At 46.0% G+C, this 23,326-nt stretch overlaps 1 long non-coding RNA gene across 1 annotated transcript; it reads left to right on the forward strand.

Moving 5' to 3' along the window:
- Positions 1 to 200: 200 nt before the first annotated feature.
- On the forward strand, positions 201 to 23,326 carry LOC127456200 (uncharacterized). The gene is made up of 3 exons (XR_007899802.1): positions 201 to 408; positions 1,724 to 1,826; positions 23,232 to 23,326. It is a non-coding gene; the product is annotated as an uncharacterized LOC127456200 (long non-coding RNA).

Here is a 23,326-nt window from a genome sequence, read left to right on the forward strand (position 1 = left end):
AATATAGCTAGGCCATAATTTGTTTTATTAATTTTTTTTTTCTTCCTCCTCTATCTGGGCAGTGAGGGACTTGGGGCTGAAAATGGAGGAGCTGAACACACAGCGGCATCGGAAGCACGAGTCCTGAAAGGTCTGGGGAGAGAAGGAAAAGAGTCTCTGATCCGTAACCCACAGTAGATGGCAGTAATGCTCTATTTTAGAATGTGAGCCGCCAATAAAAAAGAAGCAGCAGCGGCTGCATTTCCAGCGACTGTGATGTTGGCATTGACCGCAGTGTAAATAACTAGAAGGTTATAATACCAGAGTTAGTGATCTGGGCTTATAAACTATCACACAAACACAGGATATACAGCAGAATTATGTGCCAATGTCGGATAATTTTCTAACGTCAGCAGTTATAGTAAAAGTGTAAGTAAGTAATTTACTTGTTGCTGTGTGTTGATGTATTGAAGAGACGGTAATAAAATCTGCTTCTTTCTTTACCGAGATTGTGATGATGCAGTCTTTCTTATCTCCATGTAAACCTCCGTTCATATGTACCTGCATAACCTCCGATGATGCCTTTAATTATTTATTTCCAAAGGCGATGTTTTATAAGTCATGGTGAATGCGAGATCTGTGTGGCTGTTTACTATGCACCACTAAGAAAGAAAGAATGCTCTCTGACAACAGAGTAAAATGCATTCATTATTTTGCCAAGAAGAAATGAGATGCTGTTTTGGTGCAAAGAAAATTAAGCAGCATTTTCCCGGCATCTTCTCTCTGCTGGTTGTGTAAAGTTTGTGGAGGCATGTCAGACGGTGAGGAGGACTGTCCGTGTCAGCACCTGATTTCATTAATTCTGCCAGTGCAACAGTGCGTGATTAAATTATTTCAAAATGTGATAAACAATAAAACAATATGCGCTCAAAACCAATGAGTTTATGAAAATTGTAATTAATGATATGTTGACATTTTTTGCCAGCCTATAATATAAATAGCATAATGTAGTATTTTTGTATAGCTAAAATAGCTGGAAGTGGCCCACAATCAAGGTTGATAATGGCGGCGCTCTAGTTTTGCTGAAAAATAAGGTGGATACCCTCTTGTTCTTTGTTTCAGTGTCGGTTCCTGATTTGTATGTAGAGCATTGTTAACCAGCAAACAGCTGTAAAGTTTTTTTTCGAGTGATTTCCTTCATCGTTGTATCCCCTTCTTTTGTTAATAATTAAAGTTCTGCATTTGGATCCTGACTCTGTCGCCTCTTCCCTTCACGAATCCTGACACTCCATTTACCCTCTAAGATTACATTTTACTCCACTGACAGGGTTTGGGGCTAGAGTTAATAAAATATGCATTCCTCTTTACTTGATTACTTCATTTACAACTAAAAACAACTAGTTTGACTTAATTTCCATCTTTGCATCACAGTTTACAGGAAACTGAATTAAATACATAAAAACAGATAATATTAAGAATAATTAAATTACTTTTAATAGTCAGATACAACACACATAAAACAGCACATAAAATCATTGGTTTATCTAGCTGATTGATTATTAAAGAGTCTAATGGCAGTTGCAAGGGTTCCATGTCTCAGACGTTCTGGCTGTAATGCATGTCAGTTGCCCAGTGACATCAGTAGGCACACTGCACGAGTGTTTGTAGCTTGCTAGCCTGCTTAGCATTGCTTATTCTTATACTTTCATCATTTTATCACGTGTGTCCACTGTATTTTACACAGATTATTAAATCAATCTCAAACATCTGCTGATTAGGAACCACATCGATCTCAAACCCTCGCCACTCAAGAACAACCATAACAACAACAACAACAAACAATTGCAGTAAGTCATGGCATCCGCTCATGTTATTTCTTCCTGCATTACATGCCACATATTTACTATAGCTTATTCCGTCAGCAGTGGGGGATTCACATGTGATAAATGTAAAGAATTAGTCAGACTGACGGAGAAGGTTAATGAGCTAGAGACAAGCATACGAACACTAGCGGAGGACAGTGAGAAAGAGAAGCCGCTAGATACTGTTTTGGATGTGGGTAGAACAGCGAGCAACACACATACTTTGGTTCTGGCTCTAGAGTCCCCGCAGCAGGGCGATTGGGTGACGTCTCGGCTGCATACTCGCTCAGCAAAGCGACACCACTCTTCCGTTTCTGTTAGGGTTTCCAATCGATTCTCCTCACTTAGTGATGCACCCATTGAGAATCATGTTGAAAGAGCCCTAATAATTGGTGATCCTATTGTAAAGAATGTGGAAATGGAGACTCCAGCCAACATTGTTAAATGCATTTCAGGGGCTCGGGTGTCTGACATCAGATCAAATTTACAATGCTGGCTAATGCTAAACGTAGATTTTCTAAAATTGTTATTTATGTCGGCACTAATGATGTCTGGCTTCGCCAAATGGAGATCAGCAGAGATAATGTTAAAGAGGTGTTTGAACTTGCAAAAATGATGTTAGACACTGTAATATGCTCGGGCCCCCTCCCTACTCGTCAAGGTGACAAGGTTTATAGTAGATTAGTGTCACTGAATGGCTGGATGTCTGAGTTATGTCTGGAGAATAGTACAGGATTTATAGACAATTGGAAGAGTTTTTGGGGTAGACCTGACCTGCTAAAAGAGACAGACTCCATCCCTCCAGGGAAGGTGCCGCTCTCCTCTCTAGTAATTTAGCTCATAGTCTAAATAATGATAGTATCTAACTAACTGGGGCCCAGGTCAGGATGCAGACAAACTGTTTAATCCAAACGTCTGCTAGCTGCCTTGAGACGTCACATAGGTCTCATAAACTACAACACATAGAGACTGTATCACCTAGATATCATATAGAGACTGTGTCTGTTCCCCGAACTACCAAACACAAAACTCTCACAAAATCATTTAGACATTTTTTTTGATTAAGGTCAAACTTGGAACAAAAGATAAACATCATATAACGGTAGGGCTACTAAACATTAGATCTCTTTCTACCAAAGCACTAATTGTAAATGAAATTATTACAGATCATAGTTTAAGTTTTAAGTCTTTTGAACTAATAATGCTTAATATGACACTGTCAGATATAAATATAAAATCTTTGTAGTCTTTTGCCCTTGCTACAGTATATTGATCACCCAGGCCATACTCTGGTTTCCTTGGTGAATTTGTACATTTTCTATCTGATCTAGTAGTTAATGTAGATAGAGCTTTAATTGTTGGTGACTTCAACATTCACATAGATAATGAAAATGACACATTGGGATTAGCATTTATTGATATTCTCAACTCTCTTGGAATCAGACAAAATGTGACAGGGCCAACTCATCGCCATAATCATATGCTAGATTTAATTCTGTCATATGGAGTTGATGTTGATACTACAGAAATTCTACCACAGAGCGCATACATCTCAGATCATTACCTCATCTCTTGTTTGTTGCGATCAGCTAATGTCACTCAAGCTACACCATGCTATCGTTCAGGTAGAACTATTCTTTCAACCACTAAAGATAGCTTCACTAATAATCTTCCAGAATTGTCTCACATAACAGAAAATATAACGTCATGGTTACTTGCGTAACCTCCGTTCCCTGATGGAGGGAACGAGACGTTGTGTCGATATAATGACACTAGGGGTCACTCTTGGGAGCCCGAGACACCTCTGGTCTTTTATAAAAGGCCAATGAAAATTGGCGAGTGGTATTTGCATGCCACTCCCCCGGACATACGGGTATAAAAGGAGCTGGCGTGCAACCACTCATTCAGGTTTTATGCTGAGGAGCCGAGACAAGGTCTGGTCATTTCAGCGGGTAGTTCAGCGTTGTCTGGTCAAGGGTGCCAGATGGTGCCCCGTCCCTGAGAAAGAAGGTCCTTCCTCAGGGGAATTCGCCGGGGGGGGGGGCTGTCGCGAGAAGCGTGAGTTCTGAGTACCACATCTGTGTGGGCCAGTAGGGTGCTACCAGGATGACCTGCTCCTCATCCTCCCTGACCTTGCACAGAGTCTGTACAAGTAGGCTCACTAGGGGAAACGCATATTTGTGCAGTCCAGGGGGCCAGCTGTGTGCCAGCGCATCTATACCAAGAGATGCCTCAGTCAGGGCGTACCAGAGCAGGCAGTGGGAGGATTATTGGGAGGCGAACAGGTCTACCTGTGCCTGTCTGAATCGACTCCAGATCAGCTGGACCACCTGAGTGTGGAGTCTCCACACTCCCCTGAGGGTAACCTGCCATGACAGCACGTCCGCAGCAGTGTTGAGGTCGCCCGGGATGTGAGTGGCTCGCAGCGACTTGAGGTGCTGCTGACTCCAGAGGAGGAGATGGCGGCGAGTTGTAACATACAACGAGAGCGCAGACCGCCTTGGCGGTTGACATATGCTACCGTTGCCGTGTTGTCTGTCCGAACTAACACGTGCTTGCCCTGGATCAACGGCCGGAACCTCCGCAGGGCAAGCAGAATTGCCAGCAACTCGAGGCAGTTGATGTGCCAACGCAGCCACGGGCCCGTCCACAAGGTGGTGGCTGCGTGCCCATCTTGGATGCATCTGTCATGACCATGACGTGCCTGGAGACCTGCTCTAGGGGAACGCCTGCACGTAGAAACACGAGGTTGGTCCAAGGGCTGAAGAGGCGGTGACAGACCGGCGTGATGACCACGCGATGTGTCCCATGGTGCCATGCCCATCTCGGGACTTGAGTCTGAAGCCAGTGCTGAAGCGGTCTCATATGCATCAACCCGAGCAGAGTGGCCACTGCTGAGGATGCCATATGCCCCAGGATTCTCTGAAAGAGTTTCAGTGGAACCGCTGTTTTCTGTTTGAACGCCTTCAAACAGGTCAGCACCAACTGTGCACGCTCGTTTGTGAGGCGTGCTGTCAACAAGACTGAGTCCAACTCCAAACCGAGAAAAGAGATGCTCTGAACTGAGAGGAGCTTGCTCTTTTCCCAGTTGACCCGAAGCCCTAATCGGCTGAGGTGCGAGAGCACCAAGTCCCTGTGCACACAACATGTCCCAAGAGTGAGCTAGGATTAGCCAATCATCGAGATAGTTGAGAATGCAAATGCCCACCTCCCTTAACAGGGCAAGAGCTGCCTCTGCAACTTTCGTGAAGACACGAGGGTACAAGGACAGACCGAAAGGGAGGACCTTGTACTGATATGCCTGACCCTCGAATGCTAACCGCAGGAAGGGTCTGTGTCGAGGTAGAATCGAGACGTGAAAGTACACGTCCTTCAGGTCTACCGCCGCAAACCAATCTTGATGCCGGACGCTCGCCAGAATGCGTTTTTGCATCAGCATCTTGAACGGGAGTCTGTGTAAAGCCTGGTTCAGTACTCGCAGGTCCAAGACTGGCCGCAACCCACCGCCTTTTTTAGGTACGATGAAGTAGGAGCTGTAAAACCCCTTCTTCATCTCGACCGGAGGAACAGGTTCTATCGCACCCTTCTGTAGGAGGGTGGCGATCTCCATGCGCAAGGTAGCAGCATTTTCGTCCTTCACCAAGATAAAGTGGATTCCGCTGAACCTGGGCGGACGCCTGGCAAACTGAATCGCGTAGCCGAGTCGGACGGTCCAGATTAGCCATCGCAATGGATTGGAAAGCGCAAGCCACACATCCAAGCTCCGTGCGAGGGGGACCAATGGGACAATCACGTTGGACATACCGGCAGGTGGGGCCTCGTGGCGGTGCGGAGCTTGAGGTGCCACAGCATGTCGTGTCCGTGCTGAGTCTAGGGACATCGAAGCACTTACCTGGCTCCTTGTGACCACCCCCGGAACAGCCTGGGACGGGGAGGAAGAGGCCTGTCCTCGTGACCGTGGAGACTGTCACATCGGGGGCGGATTTGCGCCAAACCTGCCAAAATGGAATAGTGGACGGTGGTCATGATGATGGCCGTGCCCACTGTATATGTGACCCAGGAAATGAGGAAACCGCTCTTTTGCTGAACTGTTGGGTACCGCCGCCACTTGGGCATGCGGCGAAATCAAATGAAAAGGCATCAAAAGATTCTCCTCCCGGCCCTCCACCGGGGGATGGAGTGATCTTCTTACCAGCTACCCAGGCAGTGGGTTTCGTCATCCCTGTGTCGCCCATCTCAGGGGCACTTTGAAGCCTTTTGTGGATTCTTGGCAGCCAGCCGTGAGATGGGTGGCATCTGCTTCCTGCGGTGGGCACCACGCCAGGGCCGGGCTGAAGGGGCGGGCTGTGGCGGAGCCGGTGCAGTCAACGCAGGGGGATGCCCTTGGTGACGAGCAGGAGGGGTGTGGCATCTTGAGCCGTGCCGGGGCAGGATATGCCGGATAGCCTCCGTCTGCTGCATTACCGTCGAGAACTCCTGGGTAAAGTCCTCGACGGTGTCGCCGAATAGGCCAACCTGGGAGATAGGGGCAGCCTCACCCATCTTGACCAGGTTGAGCCAAAGGTGGCGCTCCTGGACTACTAAGGTGGACATCGCCCGCCTGAGAGACCACGCCATGACCTTCGTCGCCCATAGAGCGAGGTCGGTCGCCGAGTGCAGTTCCTGCATCAAATCTGGGGCGGAACTACCCTCGTACAGTTTTTTTAGTGCCTTGGCTTGGTGGACCTGCAGGAGAGCCATGGCGTGCAGGGCAGAGGCAGCTTGTCCAGCAGCACTGTAGGCTTTGGCCGTCAGGGATGACATGAACCTACAGGCCTTGGATGGGAGCTTTGGGCATCTGAGCCAGGTGGCGGCGCTCTGCGGGCATAGGTGCACCACGAGCACCTTATCCACCGGGGGAATCGCCGAATAGCCACTGGCCACCCCACCATCGAGGGTAGTGAGGGCGGGGGAGCTGAAAGATTGGGACTGGGCAGTAAAAGGTACCTCCCACAATTTTGTCAGCTCCTCGTGCACTTCCGGGAAGAAAGGTGCTGGAGCGGGAACCAATCATTGAGCCGCGAGGGTTCAGGGGAGAGCGGAGGGTTCCATTCTAGCCCGATGCTCGCGGCCACCCGGGAAAGCATGTCCGTCATTTCCGCATAAGCCTGTGACTGGGCAATCATCCCCAAAGGGGGGAGCCCAGCTGAGGCTTCTGCATCCGACTGGACGAGCCCGCTCTCTGATGCTGCGCTCAAGAGCTCATCAGCTTCATGGGCTCCAAACAAGAGGTCGAACTCGCCGTGAGACGAGCCAGCGGACTCATCCGGAAGCCCGATCGGGGCAGACGAGCATGCTGTGGAATGGGAGGTCCGTGGGGGGATACCCGGCAGAGGTGGTCCCACTGGGGTCCCCAAATCGCCCCCAGTTCTAGCCGTGCTGGCCTGATACCCATAGGTAGAAGGACCGAGGCGGGGAGCTGCTGGGGTGGCTTGATTTCTTACGAAAGCAAGCCGCGACCACAACGTTGCCATGGTCATGTTCTCACAGTAAGTACATGAACCATCCACGAACGCTGTCTCCACGTGGGTCGCGCCCAGACACGAAAGACAGCGATCGTGACCGTCTGAATTGAGAGGTAACGACTGCAACCAGGAATAACACACAAACGGAAAGGCATCTTTAAAAGGATGCATCTTTAAAAAGACGTTCCGTGTGTGCCGCTCTTTAGATAAATATAATCTTTAAGAAAAATATACTCTCTTTTTTCTGCTGAAGCGTCCAGGGGCGTTCTCTGCAGTGCACCAGTGCAGAGGAGGGAGAAGGTGAATGAACAGTCAGCTCAGTAAATATCAGCTGTTTGGCTCCAAAGAGAAAATCTGAATGAGTGTTTGCATGCCAGCTCCTTTTATACCCGTATGTCCGGGGGAGTGGCATGCAAATACCACTCGCCAATTTTCAATGGCCTTTTATCAAAGACCAGATGTGTCTCGGGCTCCCAAGGGTGATCCCTAGTGTCACTACATCGACACAACGTCGAGTGAGTGACAGATAGTGAAATACAGTCTTCCCTAGATAGTGATAGTGTCGCCCCACTTTGATTAAAGAAAATTAAAGAAAAAAGCATTGCACCATGGTACAATGCTCACACTCATGCTCTCAAGAGAGCAGCTCGGAAAATGGAGGGCAAGTGGAAGAATACAAAATTAGAGGTATTTTGCGGTGCATGGAAGGATGGTGCCTGAAGCTACAGACAGGCACTAAAAGCTGCCAGGTCAGCATATTTGAGCAAACTCATAGAAAATAACCACAACAATCCTAGGTGTTTATTCAGTACTGTGGCTAAATTGGTTAAGAATAAAGCCTCGACTGAACCAGATATGCCATCACAGCACAATAGTAATGACTTCATGAATTTCTTTACTGATAAAATTGAAATTATCAGAAATAAAATTGGAACTATGTAATCAACTGTCACAGCACCTCAGAAAATAGTGTCTCATTATTTCAATCCTTTGCTGTCATAGGTCATGAAGAGCTAAAAAAACTTATCAAAAGCCACAACATGTATGTTAGATCCAATACCAACTAAGGTCTTAAAAGAGGTATTCCCAGTAATCTCAGAACCTCTTCTTAATATAATTAACTCCTCGCTATCCATAGGACATGTCCCAAGAAACTTGAAAATGGCAGTTATCAAACCGCTTATTAAGAAGCCACAGCTTGATTCTAGAGAATCGGCTAATTATAGACCAATTTCAAATCTGCCATTTATGTCGAAAATACTAGAAAAGATAGTGTCCTCCCACCTATGTTCATGTCTACAGAGAAATAGTATATATGAACAATTTCAGTCAGGATTTAGGCCCCATCACAGTACAGAGACTGCACTTATTAGAGTTACAAATTACTTATCATCTGATCACGGCTGCATTTCTCTTCTAGTGCTTTTAGATCTCAGTGTTGCCTTCGACATGATAGATCACGACATTCTCTTGAATAGGCTGGAGAATTATGTTGGCATTAGTGGACTTGCATTAGCATGGTTTAGGTCCTATTTATCAGACCCCTACCACTTTGTATGTGTAAATGAGGAATTCTCAAATCAAACAAAAGTTAAGTATGGAGTGCCACAGGAATCAGTTTTAGGACCTCTGCTTTTCTCCTTATACATGCTTCCCTTGGGAGATATTATCAGGAATCATGGAATAAGTTTCCACTGTTATGCCGACGATACCCAACTTTATCTTTCTTCTAAACCCAACGAAAAATTCACAGTTCTCCAAATTAGCAGAGTGTATCAATGAAATCAAAGATTGGATGGCCAGAAATTTCCTTCTACTTACCAGAGCCTGCCAGATCCAGCTCCGTTCCTGCTTTGTGTTGGACTCCACATGTCACAGAGAGATGACGACAAACTTCAGCCGGTGCTAGACAGACATCTTCAGTTTTTTGACTTCAGAGGATGAACTGATGCCAACACCAACTGTAAGACATTGGATACTTCATATGCCACTGCCTGAACCTTGGATTTAGGATGGACCCCACCGAACCTCACCGAAATGACCTGCAGGTTGAACTGCGATGCACCTCATCATTTATCTTTGCCTGCATCATCTTTGTCTATTGATGGACTACACTCTTGAAATGGAATACAGAGACTATCATTTAATTGCCAAAAAAACCTTCATCAGCCAACTAACAAAAGACAATGCATCTATGTAATCTTCTGCAGTTAATCCAGGATGGACTTCAAAGACATTAGTCATTAATCTTAAAGTTCATAAAATAATATATATATATATATATATATATATATATATATATATATATATATATATATATATATATATATATTATTTTTAAAACACTAGTCCTTAATGCTTAATATACAAATGTAAAACCATGACTTGCACTGCACACAAATAACTAATATTGGCATTATATTCATGTTGTTTAGCCAGAGGGGAACTGGCCCCCACAGTGAGCCTGGTTTCTCCCAAGATTATTTTTCTCCATTAAGCAACGTCTTATGGAGTTTTGTGTTCCTTGCCACAGTCGCCTTCAGCTTGCTCACAGGGGTTCTAAATACAATTATTTAATTATTTAATTCTATACACATTTTACAATCATATTTAATCAAACTACACAATGATCATTGTAAGACATTATAGATATTACAGTTTAATTTATTTGTTTTTGTTAATGCGTGATTTCCTGTAAAGCTTCTTTGAAACGATGTGTGTTGTGAAAAGCGCTATACAAATAAACATGACTTGATTTTTATTCCTGAGGACTCTTCCTGTGCTTTCTCCTCTCCTCGGAGGAAGAAGGTCATGCAGTGGTTGATCTGTATCATGCATGTCAGTAATAAGCTGTTTTTACAGTCTCCTCTCTTCTTTTCTGCAGTTTAGGAATGATTGGAGGGGTACCCATTTTTGCCATTATCTTGATTTATTTATTTATTTATTTATTTTACTCTTTCGAAGGCACTCTCGTTTTTTAGACTTGCTTTAAAACTTTTTTGCTGCCCCTCTGTGGATATTTCACCCGAAAATCAGTGCTGTGTGTGCCAATACTGTATATACAAAAATTCTTCCTGCTTCGGCCAATGGGGGCAGTGCTTCAAATTTCTGTAAGCACAGACTGAGTTAGCTCAAGAACTGCTAACCTACTGTTGCCGAATTCACAGTGAGGTCAGTCTGTGAAGAGCGCAGTTTTCCACCATGTGTTGATATGTAGAATTTCTACACCTGCATACAACATGTTTTGAGGCAGGTACATATACAAGCTGATCCAGGGGTGTGAGCAAGCAGGGGTGAAGTTAGTCTCACATAGCCAGACCCATGACTGTGGTCTGGGGGCATTTCTTGGCCACTTCAATTGGCCAAGAAATGCCCATTTAGACAGGAAAAGACATCTAACTGACATGTTAAGCGACCAATCACGGACAGTTCTGTCATTACAGGTGTTTGGGGTGGGGTTATCTGAGATTTATCATACCATAATAAAAGGCCAACAAGGGGGAAAAAATAATTTATAAAATGGTGTGTGTGTCTCCAGAAGCGATTGCACAGAAAACACATGGGAGAATAGCAGAAAATGTGTAGAGGTTCTCATTAAACAATAAAGGTGTAACGGTTCTCTCGGTTCAGTTTGAATCACAGTTTAAGTGTCATGGTTTCGGTATGGTTCTGTAATTTCTTTGTTCAGAAATTTATTTTTTTACTGCCAAATCCAAAGAATAATCTATTTGTTAAATACTTCAGCAGGTTTGCCCTTAAATAACAATCATTGTTTTACAAAAGTAGCCATAGTTTAACCATGGCAATTGTAGTAAAATCACAGTAACAACAATATAAACTTGGTTACTGTCATGGTTACAATATATAGTAAAATCATGGTTACTATATAGAAACTATAGTGTAACTGTTATAAAACCATGGTTAATTGTATCAAAACAATAATTTCTGCTCAGAAATCCATGGTGACAGCAGTCATGGTTACTACAATATTACTATAGTAAAGCCATGGTTAATTTTCTTCAGGGTCATAAACTAAAAAAATAAATAATAATAATTCTCTAATTTACTAAATCAACATTTTAATTTAATACCTACACTATTATGCTACATGCATCAACATAAAGAGCAATTCAAACTCATCTCAACATATATTCAATATTTGGAAGTTGTACATCACTATAGAAGGAACAACCTTGCTATTAAAATACATACAAGAAGGGATGTTGTGATAATGCTGCTCAAGTATTTTAATCATACATGGAAATCTCACATGAACATCCCAAGTGCTTTAGTTATTGTTTCGTGTCTGTCCGGATTAGCACTGCTTAAGTGCCTACTTAAAAACGCAAGGGAGAGTGTGCAGTTTCGGCTAAACTGCGGCTCTTTTCCTGGGTGATGTCAGCGTAAACTATTAATCATGTATCAATGTATTACCATATCGGCATCTTAATGCCATTAATCAAAGCACATTATTGATGCTCGTGACAGATTACAGCCATGAGAGGAAACAGGAAGAACTTGTGTGCACGTTTTAAATAAACCCACACGCGCATTATTGACATTTATTACCAGTATACAGTACTCGTGTCGAGTGATGTCTACAAACAGTGCCTGTTTTGTAAACGTCTTTTGACCATCGCTGTTGTAATTGACTACAAAAAGAAAATGTTCCCAGAAAGGAGAAACGCAGGGGGCTTCTCTATCAGCATCTCGTTTTCTCCACTTGCCTTTTTCAACTACAAACAATGCGTGCAGAACAGTGATGTCATCAAGTTGACCCACGTGAAACACTGGTGGAGCGTATCCATCTACAGATCCATTCAGGTGCATTAGCGGAGGTTGTAACTGTGCCTGTCTGTTTGACGCTTTGTTTTCTTGACCAAAACTTCTGCTCCAGATGCATCATTAAATTTGAGGTGAACCGACCACGGTGCCAATTCTCCCCGAACAGTGGGTGGCGAACCGAACGGTTCGTTTTTTTTACAGAGAACTGTTACACCCCTATAATACAGTATATAATGAAACCTCATTATAAAGAATTTCACAGACATAACTAAGTAAACAAAGCAGAAAATGCAGCCCTGCTTGTGGATATCTGCTTCACTTTCTGCTGCATGCCTCAAACGAAACTCTGAATACCTTTAAAAGATTTGATGTTACTTATCTGGCAAACTTGGGCAAATTCTGTGATTATTTCATCCTCAAAAGCATCATCGAACACAACTCGACTTCCAGGTGGACTGATAAAACCTCCTTGCTTCTCTAAGCAATTTGCAACTTTGTATTACAGCACTTCTCTTATTTCTGCCTCCTTAGGATGAATTGCTTCTATTGTACTCCTCATTTGTAAGTTGCTTTGGATAAAAGCATCTGCTAAATGAATAAATGTAAATGTCCTGTGTGTGTCTCCTTGCAGAAGTTCTATCAAACCGGCCAATAAGATTTGTGCTAAATTGATCGAGAAAGCATTTTCCAGTTCCCTATCTGTCACTCACTCGACATTGTGTATAAAAGACATACGGGTATAAAAGGAGCTGGTATGCAACCACTCATTCAGATTTTCTCTTCGGAGCCGAACGGTCATGCTCACTGAGCTGAATTCCTACGACAGTTCATTCAGCTCTGCTGGATCTGACGGCGCATTTCAGTGGCTTCTCCCTCCTCTGCACTGGTGCACTGCAGAGAATGCCCCTGGGCGCTTCAGCAGAAATAAAAAGAGTATATTTCTCTAAAAGAGTATATTTCTCAAAAAGAGTATCTATCTCTAAAAGAGCGGCACACGCGAAACGTCTTTTTAAAGACGTGTCTTTTTAAAGATGCCTTTCCTTTGTGTGTTATTCCTGGTTGCGCTCGTTATCTCTCGCCTTCTGACGGTTACGATCACTGTCTTTTGTGTCTGGGCACTGCTCACGCGGAGACAGCTTTCATGGATGGGTCATGTACTCATTGCAAGAACATAGCAACGATGCAGTCGCAGCTTACCTTCGTAAGAAAGCAAGCAACCCCAGAGGCTCCCTGCCTCGGTCCTTCTACCCATGGGTATGAGGCCAGCGCGGCTAGCACTGGGGGCGATTTGGGGACCCCAATGGGACCGCCTCCACCGGGTATCCCCCCGCAGACCTCCCATTCCCCAGCACGCTCATCTGCCCCGATCGGGCTTCCGGATGAGTCCACCGGCTCGTCTCACGGCGAGTTCGACCTCTTATTCGGAGCCCGCAAAAGTGATGAGCTCATGAGTGTAGCATCGGAGTGTGGGCTCGTCCAGTCGGACGCGGAAGCCTCAGCTGGGCTCCTCCCTTCGGGTGTGGTTGCCCAGTCACAGGCTGATGCGGAGATGACGACACGCTTTCCCGGGCAGCCGTGAGCGTCGGGCTAGAGTGGAACCCTCCGCTCTCCCCTGAACCCTCGCGGCTCGATGACTGGTTCCTGGGCTCGCGGCACCGCTCAAAGCCACGCCCCGCCCCCGTTCCTTTCTTCACGGAAGTGCATGAAGAGCTGACAATGTCGTGGGAGACATTTTTTACTGCCCAGTCCCAATCTTTCAGCTTCCCCGCCCTCACTACCCTCGATGGTGGGGCGGCCAAGGACTATTTGGCAATCCCCCGGTGGAAAAAGGCACTCGCAGTGCACCTATGCCCGCAGAGCGCCACCACCTGGCGTGGGCACCCAAAGCTCCCGTCCAAGACCTGTAGGTTTACGTCGTCTCTGATGGCCAAGGCCTACGGTGCCGCTGGACAAGCTGCCTCTGCCCTGCACGCCATGGCTCTCCTGCAAGTCTGCCAAGGTGCTAAAGGAATTGCATGAGGGTAGTTCCGTCCCGGGATTAATGCAGGAGCTGCGCTCGGTGACCGACCTCGCTCTCCGGGCGACAAAGGTCATGACGCGGTCTCTCGGGCGGGCGATGTCCACCTTGGTGGTCCAGGAGTGCCACCTTTGGCTCAACCTGGTCGAGATTTGAGAGGCCGACAAGGCACGGTTCCTTGCTTCCCCTATTTCCCAATTTGGCCAGTCCGGCGACACCAAGGACTTTGCCCAGCAGTTCTCAGTGGTGAAGCAGCAGACGGAGGTTATCTAGCACATCCTGCCCCGGCGCGGCTCAAGATCCCACACTCTGTCTGCTCGTTGCCAAGGGCGTCCCCCGAATCTTTTGTTACCTTTGCATTTAATTGCGCTGCATGCCCAAGTGGCTGCAATACCCAGGAGTTCAGCAAGAGCGGTTTCCTTGTTCCCTGGGTCACGTATCCGGTGTGCGCGGCTGTCATCACGACCACCGTCCACCACTCTATTTGGCAGGTTTGGCGCTCCAGCGGCGGTCTCCCCGCACCTGAGCGCCCAGCTGTGGCATAAATCCGCCCCCGATGTGACAGTCTCCACGGGTCATAAGGACAGGCCTCATCCTCCCCTGTCCCAGGCTGTTCTGGGGGTGGTCACAAGGAGCCAGGTAAGTACTTCAATGTCCCTGAACTCAGCACGGCAAAGACACAGTGTGTACCCCCCCCGGCGAATTCCCCTGAGGAAGGACCTTCTTTCTCAGGGACGGGGCACCATCTGGCACCCACGACCAGACCTCTGGAATCTCCATGTCTGGCCCCTGGACCGGACACGGAAGACCTAAGCGGTCTACCACCCGTGGTGGTAGACACGATCACTCAGGCTAGGGCCCCATCTATGAGGCGCCTGTATGCCTTTAAGTGGCGTCTGTTCACTAAGTGGTGTTCTTCCCAACGGGAAGACCCCCAGAGATACGCAGTTGGATCGGTGCTTTCCTTCCTGCAGGAGAGGTTGGAAGGGTGGCTGTCCCCTTCCACCTTGAAGGTGCATGTTGCTGCTATAGCAGCACACCACGACACAGTGGATGGTAAGTCCTTCGGGAAGCACGACCTGATCATCAGGTTCCTGAGAGGCACCAGGAGGCTGAACCCCTCCAGACCATGCCTCGTTCCCTCATGGGACCTCTCTGTAGTTCTTCAGTGTCTACAGAGAGCCCCCTTTGAGCCTTTGCAGTTAGCTGAGCTTAAGGCACTATCCTTGAAGACTGCTCTTCTGACTGTGCTCACATCCATCAAGAGGGTAGGAGACCTGCAAGCGTTCTCTGTCAGCGAAACGTGCCTGGAGTCGGTCCGGGCTACTCTCACGTGATCTTGAGACCCCGACCAGGCTATGTGCCCAAGGTTCCCACCACCCCTTTTAGGGACCAGGTGGTGAACCTGCGAGCGCTGCCCCAGGAGGAGGCAGACCCAGACCCTGTCATTGCTGTGTCCGGTGCGTGCTTTACGCATCTATTTGGATCACACGCAGAGCTTTAGGATCTCTGAGCAGCTCTTTGTCTGCTTTGATGCACAGCGGAAAGGAAGTGCTGTCTCCAAGCAGAGGATCGCCCACTGGCTCATTGACGCCATAGCTATGGCATATCATGCCCAGGACGTGCCGCCCCCAGTAGGGCTACGAGCCCATTCTACCAGGGGTGTAGTGGCCTCCTGGGCCCTGGCCAGGGGTGCCTCTCTAACAGACATTTGCAGAGCAGTGGGCTGGTCAACTCCCAACACCTTGCGAGGTTCTACAACCTCCGGGTGGAACCGGTTTCGTCCCGGGTAGTGGCACATAATACAAGCGGATAAGCCCGGGATAGCCGGCCGGGTGTATCACTTGCACATAGCGCCTTTCACCTCCTCTGAGCTGAAGACGTGTGCCATTAATTCCCAGTAGTGTTCACAAATTATGTTCCCTGGTTGACTTCCGACGAGCCCTGTGGCAGCCGAGTCTTCGGAGAGACTCGCTGCCAGCCCAGTACACGTGCTAACTAAGAGCCCTGTTCTGGGGTAGGTTCTCCGCATGTGGCGGTTCCCTGTAAGGTAACCCCATGTGATGTATATCTTCCGCTAATCCATTTCCCTGTTGGCAAACTGCGTCTTCCTTGGGCAGAGCCCCCTCTGCCACAGTCTCCATGTTTGTAGTAACTCCTCCCCCGTTGGGTAGGATCTACCATGAGACTTCTCCACATGATCGGCAAGACCATGTGACATATTTTCCACTTAAATATCCCCCCCCCCCCTCCTGGGTGAGGTGTGGTCTCCACAGTATCCTCCCCTTGGGAGGGACACCCCCCGACTAGACCTGGTCGGCCCAGTCAGATAACCCCTTTTTTTTAGGGAGTGAAAAAAAGAAGGGGAAAAGAGGCCACGACTGGGCTAGCCTGTCTCTATCTTTTGGGTAGTCAACTTGTCTCCAAATGGCCGTTCGACACTCATAACTATGTTGGGGGAGGTTACGTGTCGGCCTGGTGCGCTGGCTATGAGGTACACAGTTGTCTGCCCATCACACACCAGCAGTTCACGTAACACAGTTCAGCTAGTTGCGGCGTTTTGTATAGGAACCCCTTGTGTATTCGGCACCAGACACCAGAAGTGTCTCGGGCTCCCAAGAGTGACCACTAGTGTCACTACATCGACACAACGTCTCGTTCCCTCCATCAGGGAACGGAGGTTACACAAGTAACCATGACGTTTTATGAGATGTAAGCATCAGACAGTTAGTGCACAGACTGTGGGGCTGTCTGTGGGTGTGCCATCTGAGGCTGAGACTAGGGTGGAGTAGGTCCACCTTAGTACTAGTGCTGCAGCCATGCAGGTGCATGCAAACCTGCATTGATCAAGTTGCTGATCTAGTTCATCTATGATGCACCTTTTCAGTTGGGGCAAGGCTGAATTTAGCATTAGCTATTGCCCAAAAGCCCTGGAAGAGGTTTGGCGTCATGATAAGGTGCTAAATGTAATCTCTAAAACAACTAGCTACAGCATGACTTAAAACAAGCATCTCAGTCCAGCAAACATATCGAAGCAGAGGACAGACCACAACCAGTGGAAAATATCAGTTTGCTAGAAACAGTTAGCTGAAGGTAGAAGTATGAAGGCAATTTCAGAAACATTGTGTAGATCACTAAACTCTTCACTTATTAGTACAGGTACATGGAGTAAACGCTTATCAGTTAAGACATTATCAGATTTTCTTTTTAACACATTACCAGTCAAAAAGTCACATTTTCATTCTTTATTACTACTGTTTTCCCCAGTTTAGAATAATATTACAGTAATCTAAACTATGAAAAAACACAAATGGAAGAATAGTAGTTATATAGTCACTTATACACCGATCAGCCACAACATTAAATTAAAGCCTAATATTGTGTAGGTCCCCCTTGTGCCGCCAAAATAACGCCAAACCACAATTGTACAGAGTGGTCATCTGAGTTACCATAGACTTTGTCAGTTCGAACCAGTCTGGCCATTCTCTGTTGACCTCTCTCATCAACAAGGCATTTCCATCCACAGAACTGCCGCTCACTGGATGTTGTTTGTTTTTGGCACCATTCGGAGTAAATTCTAGAGACTGTTGTGCATGAAAATCCCAGGAGATCAGCAGTTACAGAAATACTCAAACCAGCCCAGTGTACATTCAGTGTACATTTGATTTTTTAAAGATAGGGCAGCGATCCGCCTACACCCTTTACATATCTTATTGTCTGATTTGTTTCTTCCTCTTCAGACACATTACTTCATCACATAGTTTTGATTCCACACAGGTGGGTGTCTCTGTCTTAAGCCCTTATTCAGACTCAAAGCAATGTTCTCCATTGTACAGCCTCTTTCAGGTATTTCATCCTGTGCAGAATTTTCTCTCTTTCTGGGCATAGTGAAAGACGTGCTGAATTCCATCTTTTCCCATCCTGTTTGTTGTTGTACTGACAATGGTTCAGTGAACCGGGCTTCTCCTTTTTTCATGTGAAAAGGCTTCCTCACTCTCACTTTATCTCCAACTGCAAGTTTAAGAAATTTAGATCCTCTCTTACGATCTGTGTATTGTTTACTTTTGTCCTGTCTTTGTGTCACACGAGCTCTGACTTGAGTGAATTGATCAGGGTTATCCTCAGACAGAAGAACATTCAACTTTGTTCTCATTGGTCGGTCCCTCAAGAGCAGAAAAGGGGTCTCACCCGTTGTAGCATGGTGTGTTGCTCGATAGCTCTTCAGCATGTTCAGGACTGCAGATTTCCAGGGCTTACGAGCCATCTCAGCTGCCTGAAGACATTCTTTAAGCACCGTACTTGTTAAACCGTTCAATGTCCCCATTAGCCTGAGGGTGATAAACACTTGTCTTTATGTGCTTTATTCCTTGTGTTTTCACAAAATCAGCAAATTCAGATGAAGTGAACTGTGGTCCATTGTCTGTCGTGATGGTGCAGGGGTTTCCTTCTCGAGCAAAGACAGTGGTCAGAAATTTCAGAACAGTCTCTGTTGTTATTGATGTAGCAAAACCAACTTCTGGCCATTTGCTGAAATAGTCAATCAGTGTTATAGCGAACTTACAGCCAATAGCTCCCTTCTCGAAAGGTCCTACTATATCAATAGCAACATGTTGAAATGGGCCTTTCGGGAACTCCACCGGCTGCGTTGGAGCTGTGAACGTTTTGGCCAATTTATCACTGGCCTGGCAGGTCACACAGATAGGATTGTATGAACAAGCTCGTCCATTCATAGCCTCCAATACAACTCTCTCAGACGCTGTTTGGTGTGCACCAGCCCCTGATGTCCCTCATGTGCCTGGTGAATGAGGCGCTCCCGAAGTGCAGTAGGAACAATCAAATGATTCCCTCTGAAAATCAATGGAGATTCAACAGCCAGTTCATGTCTAATAGGGAAGTATGGACGTAAGTCACTGGAGACAGACTTTTGCAGTTTAGGCCAGCCTGACTGAATAGTCTGGCATAACTGTGACAGTCCTCGCATTCAGCTTTAAATTCCACTAGCGGCAATGCAGTCAGAAACGGCTGAATTTCTGCGATTTCAGAAATCAAATCCTGTTCGATGGATTCAGTGGTGTCTGTGTGGCACAGTGGCATACGTGAGAGACAATCCGCCACACAGTTTTTACTACTTGGACGGTACTGTACATCATACTGGAAGTACAGGAGCCTAGCAGACTAATGAGCTACCATCATGCCTGCTCTATTCATGCCCTTTGTGGAGAGAAGAGTGGTAAGAGCCTGATGATCAGTTCTTAAAGTGAAACGATGTCCCCACACATACGTTCTCCACCTTTCTACCGCCCAAACACACGCAAGTGCCATCTCCTCCACGGTAGAGTATTTCCTCTCAGACGTTGATAGCGTCCTGGATGCAAAAGTTATCACACGTTCGACGCCATCAGGATGTAGCTGTGTCAGAACAGCGCCAAGGCCGTAATCCGAGGCATCTGTAGTAATGAATGTGGGCAGGGAAGGATCATAAATAGCGAGAACAGGGCTCTCCAGCAGCATTCTCTTAAGTGTATCAAAGCTATCAACAGTCTCTTTACTCCACTGTAGTGGTGTTTGTGCATCAGCTCTGAGCATCTGCCTCAGCGGCTCAACCACAGCAGTGTAGTTTGGAAGAAATTTGTTGAACCATGAAGTAAGTCCAAGGAAAGAACGTAAAGCTACCTTGTCTGTAGGTCGAGGTGCTTCCACAATGGCAGTCAGATGATCTGGGCTGGGACGTAGTCCTTCTTTAGAAATTACATGGCCCAGGAGCTTTTGTAGAAGTTAATCTGCAAGCCAACCTCCTCTAGCCTTTGACGAACAGCTTGGAGGTGCTTATCATGGGCCTCCTGAGAATTACCATACACTGTAATGTCGTCCAAGTAATTCTTTACACCTTTCAGCTCTCTTAGGACCGTTTGCATAATTTTTTGGAAGGCTGATGGTGCTGAAGCCAGTCCAAACAGAACTTGAGTGAAACGGAAAAGGCTGTCGTGCATTATGAAAGCAGTCAAATTATGACTGTCAGGATGGAGAGGCAGCTGGTGGTAAGCAGAACTCAGATCAATTTGACTGTAATGAGTAGCACCTGCAAGTTCTGTAAACAAATCCTCCATGTGAGGTAATGGGCAGCAATCCATTATCACACTCTTATTGTGTTCACAGAGGTCTACACAAAGTCTAATGTGTCAGTCATGCTTATGTACCATCACCAACAGACTAACCCATTCTGAAGCATCAACTTGTTCGAGTATGCCCGCTGTAAGGAGACGATTAAGCTCAGTGGACACCTCCTTGCAGATGCTAAGAGGTAAGCATCTCAATTTTTGACGTACTGGCGTCACTGTTGAATTATCTTGCATTTTGTGGATGAATCCTTTCACACATCCAAGGTGAGTAGCAGATACAGGTGACACTATGTACACAGGACTTGTGGAATGCTCAGTCGTATGAAGAGGTGCAGGTGAGATTTCACATTCATTGTCTATGTGTTTTACTTTTCCGTTTACATTGTCCAGGTTCAGCAGTCTAATTAAATCTAACCCTAGCAAGGGAGATCCTGCAGTCACTATATAAAAAGTAGCAGGGACTACGTTGTAATTCGCTGATAGACCAGCTAATGCTGATAAGCAGCCAATAACTGGTAGGTTCTCTTTTGCATAAGTGACAAGTTTGATTTTGGGCTTACTCAGTGTGCACTGTGAAAAGTGTTTCTTATACACAGCTTCTGGAAGTATGGAAATTGTTGCGCCCGTATCTACAACCTGTTGTAACTTATGTTTATTACCTCCTGGTGCTTCAATATTCACTTCACAGGTGATCTTATCATTAACTGTAGCAGATCGTTTAACGTTATCCACGCAGAGCACAGTCACATCTGGAACTACCACCTCTCTTACTTTACTCACCGCTGCTTTACACACTTTAGCAAAGTGACCCTTTTTCCCGCAGTGTCTGCATGTTACTTTAGCAGCAGGGCAGTTTTTAAAATTTGCCAGATGATTGTCCGATCCACATCTGAAGCATTGTCGACGTTGCTGACCAGTCGCTGTTTGTTTTCAATCCTCCGATTGTCTCTGAGCAGCCTGTGACAGCTTAGTTGAGCATGCGCCCTTCCACCTCTGCCGTACTTAGTATCCATACTAATGGCTTGTACACACTTCATGGCAGTAGCAGTGGAATTACAGAGTAATGACACATTTTTAACTGCAGCTTTCACTTGACATGCGATTGTAATCTAGAGTGAGGTCAACCTCCAACAGTAATTTGTCCTTTACTGCAGTCAACGACACATCAACTGATCACAGAGCATTTCATTCTCCATTTGCCCGAATGCACATGGGGCTGCTAACACTCTTAAAGCAGCAACAATAGTCTCATCTGCTCTTTGCATACGTTGTCTGAATGTGTGTCAGCATGTTACTACGTTAACTTTAGGCACAAAGAGTTTTTGGAAGTGCAGCCATTGCTTCATCAAAAGTAGTACCTTGGTCTGGCAGAGTATAAAACAGGTGCTGGCCTTCAGTCCCCAAGTAATCCAACAAGACCACACATCTGGTTGCATCCGGCCATGCATTTCGGGTTGCCTGGATGACTATCATGTAATTATGAAAGATTTTCTGCCACGTTTCAAATGGAATCGGCAGCTCCCCACTAACAGAAAGAAACGGGGGCAGGCTTGGCACTGAAGCGTTCATCCTCGTCGCCAATTTGTGGTATCTTCACCCTTTTACAGAACACTCTACATGCGGTGTACAGCTCAACTCTATTCTTTATTCTTCTTCTCAGCACTGCTCAACACAATTTTACTCACTGGAGCCCCTAGTGGTGCAATTCCACATTACATGTATTATAGTAAGCAATTACTATGAATTGAACATCAAGTACTGTATACTTCTCAACACAACAGACTGGTTCGAAATGACAAAGTCTACGGTAACACAGATAACTGCTCTGTACAATTGTGGTGAGAAGAATAGCATCTCAGAATGCTATTATGAAATGTGGGTTGGCACTGTTTTGGCAGCACGAGGGGGACCTACACAATATTAGGCAGGTGGTTTTAATGTTGTGGCTGATCGGTGTATTTTGTATTTTAGATTTTTCAAAAAATTATTCTGGGCAATTGTTGGCATGTGTGTGTGGTGGGGGGTAGTTAAGTGACCCCCCTATATGGCCCATTTTTATATTTTTTCAAATGATTATAGTGACACAATGCAACATTGTCTATTATCTGTCCCAGTTATCAAAAATAATCAAAATTAGAATTCTAAACATGCCCCAGTGCACCAAGTGCTGTTTTCTGATGAAACTTACAGATGGTGAATGAGTGACACTGATGTCACGAGTGCACTGAGCTCTCCCTCACCATCAGTCACCTGCTCTCACTCGCCTGAGGGTTAATCACACACACCTGCAGCTCATTACCATCTCGTTTGGATGTGCACTTAAACCCCACACTCAGTCAGTGCCTGGCTTTGTTGAAAGGTACCTTGGACTTCCCTCTTGCTCTGCCGCAGTGAAAAACTGCTTTCCGTTTATTACTTTGTCAGCGACCTGTTCTGGAAATATAAGTTACTCTGAGAATCCTGTGAATACTGCATATCTACTCACCTGTTTTTAACTTCACCTGTTTGTCAGTGAACTGTTCTGGATATACACAACAATTGACTCTGAGAATATGACATTTCCACTCACCTGGGCTAATCTCACCTGTTTATCTATGATTTGCTCCAGACACGCAAGATAAGTGACTTTGTTAAATCCGAGATTATGGCATATCCACTTACCTATTTGAAACTAACCTGTTATACCACGAACTTCTCTGAATGCTCAGGAAACATGACTTTGAGAACTCAGAAAATACTTTGTGTTTCGATACACTAACCTGCTCCTCTGTTTATGTACATGACTCACCTGTGATCCTGTTTGATGCTGAAGTTACCAGTTTGGGCAAATTTTGATTAGGAAATTGCCACATATGGATTTGTGCCTTCTGCCTTGGTTCTCTGTTTGATCAAAGACTGTCTCCAAAGACTGTGTAACATACCTGAATACTTGCCTTGCTTGCTTACCTGCTTTTGTTGTGTCCAGTATAATAAACTCCTGCACCTGGGTTCATCACAAGCTCCTGTGTTGCCGTGTCATTACAACTGTCAGTGTGGATCCTCATTTTCACCTCACAATAA

This window comes from Myxocyprinus asiaticus, chromosome 18, assembly GCF_019703515.2.
Source record: "Myxocyprinus asiaticus isolate MX2 ecotype Aquarium Trade chromosome 18, UBuf_Myxa_2, whole genome shotgun sequence".
Taxonomy (NCBI): Eukaryota; Metazoa; Chordata; class Actinopteri; order Cypriniformes; family Catostomidae; genus Myxocyprinus; species Myxocyprinus asiaticus.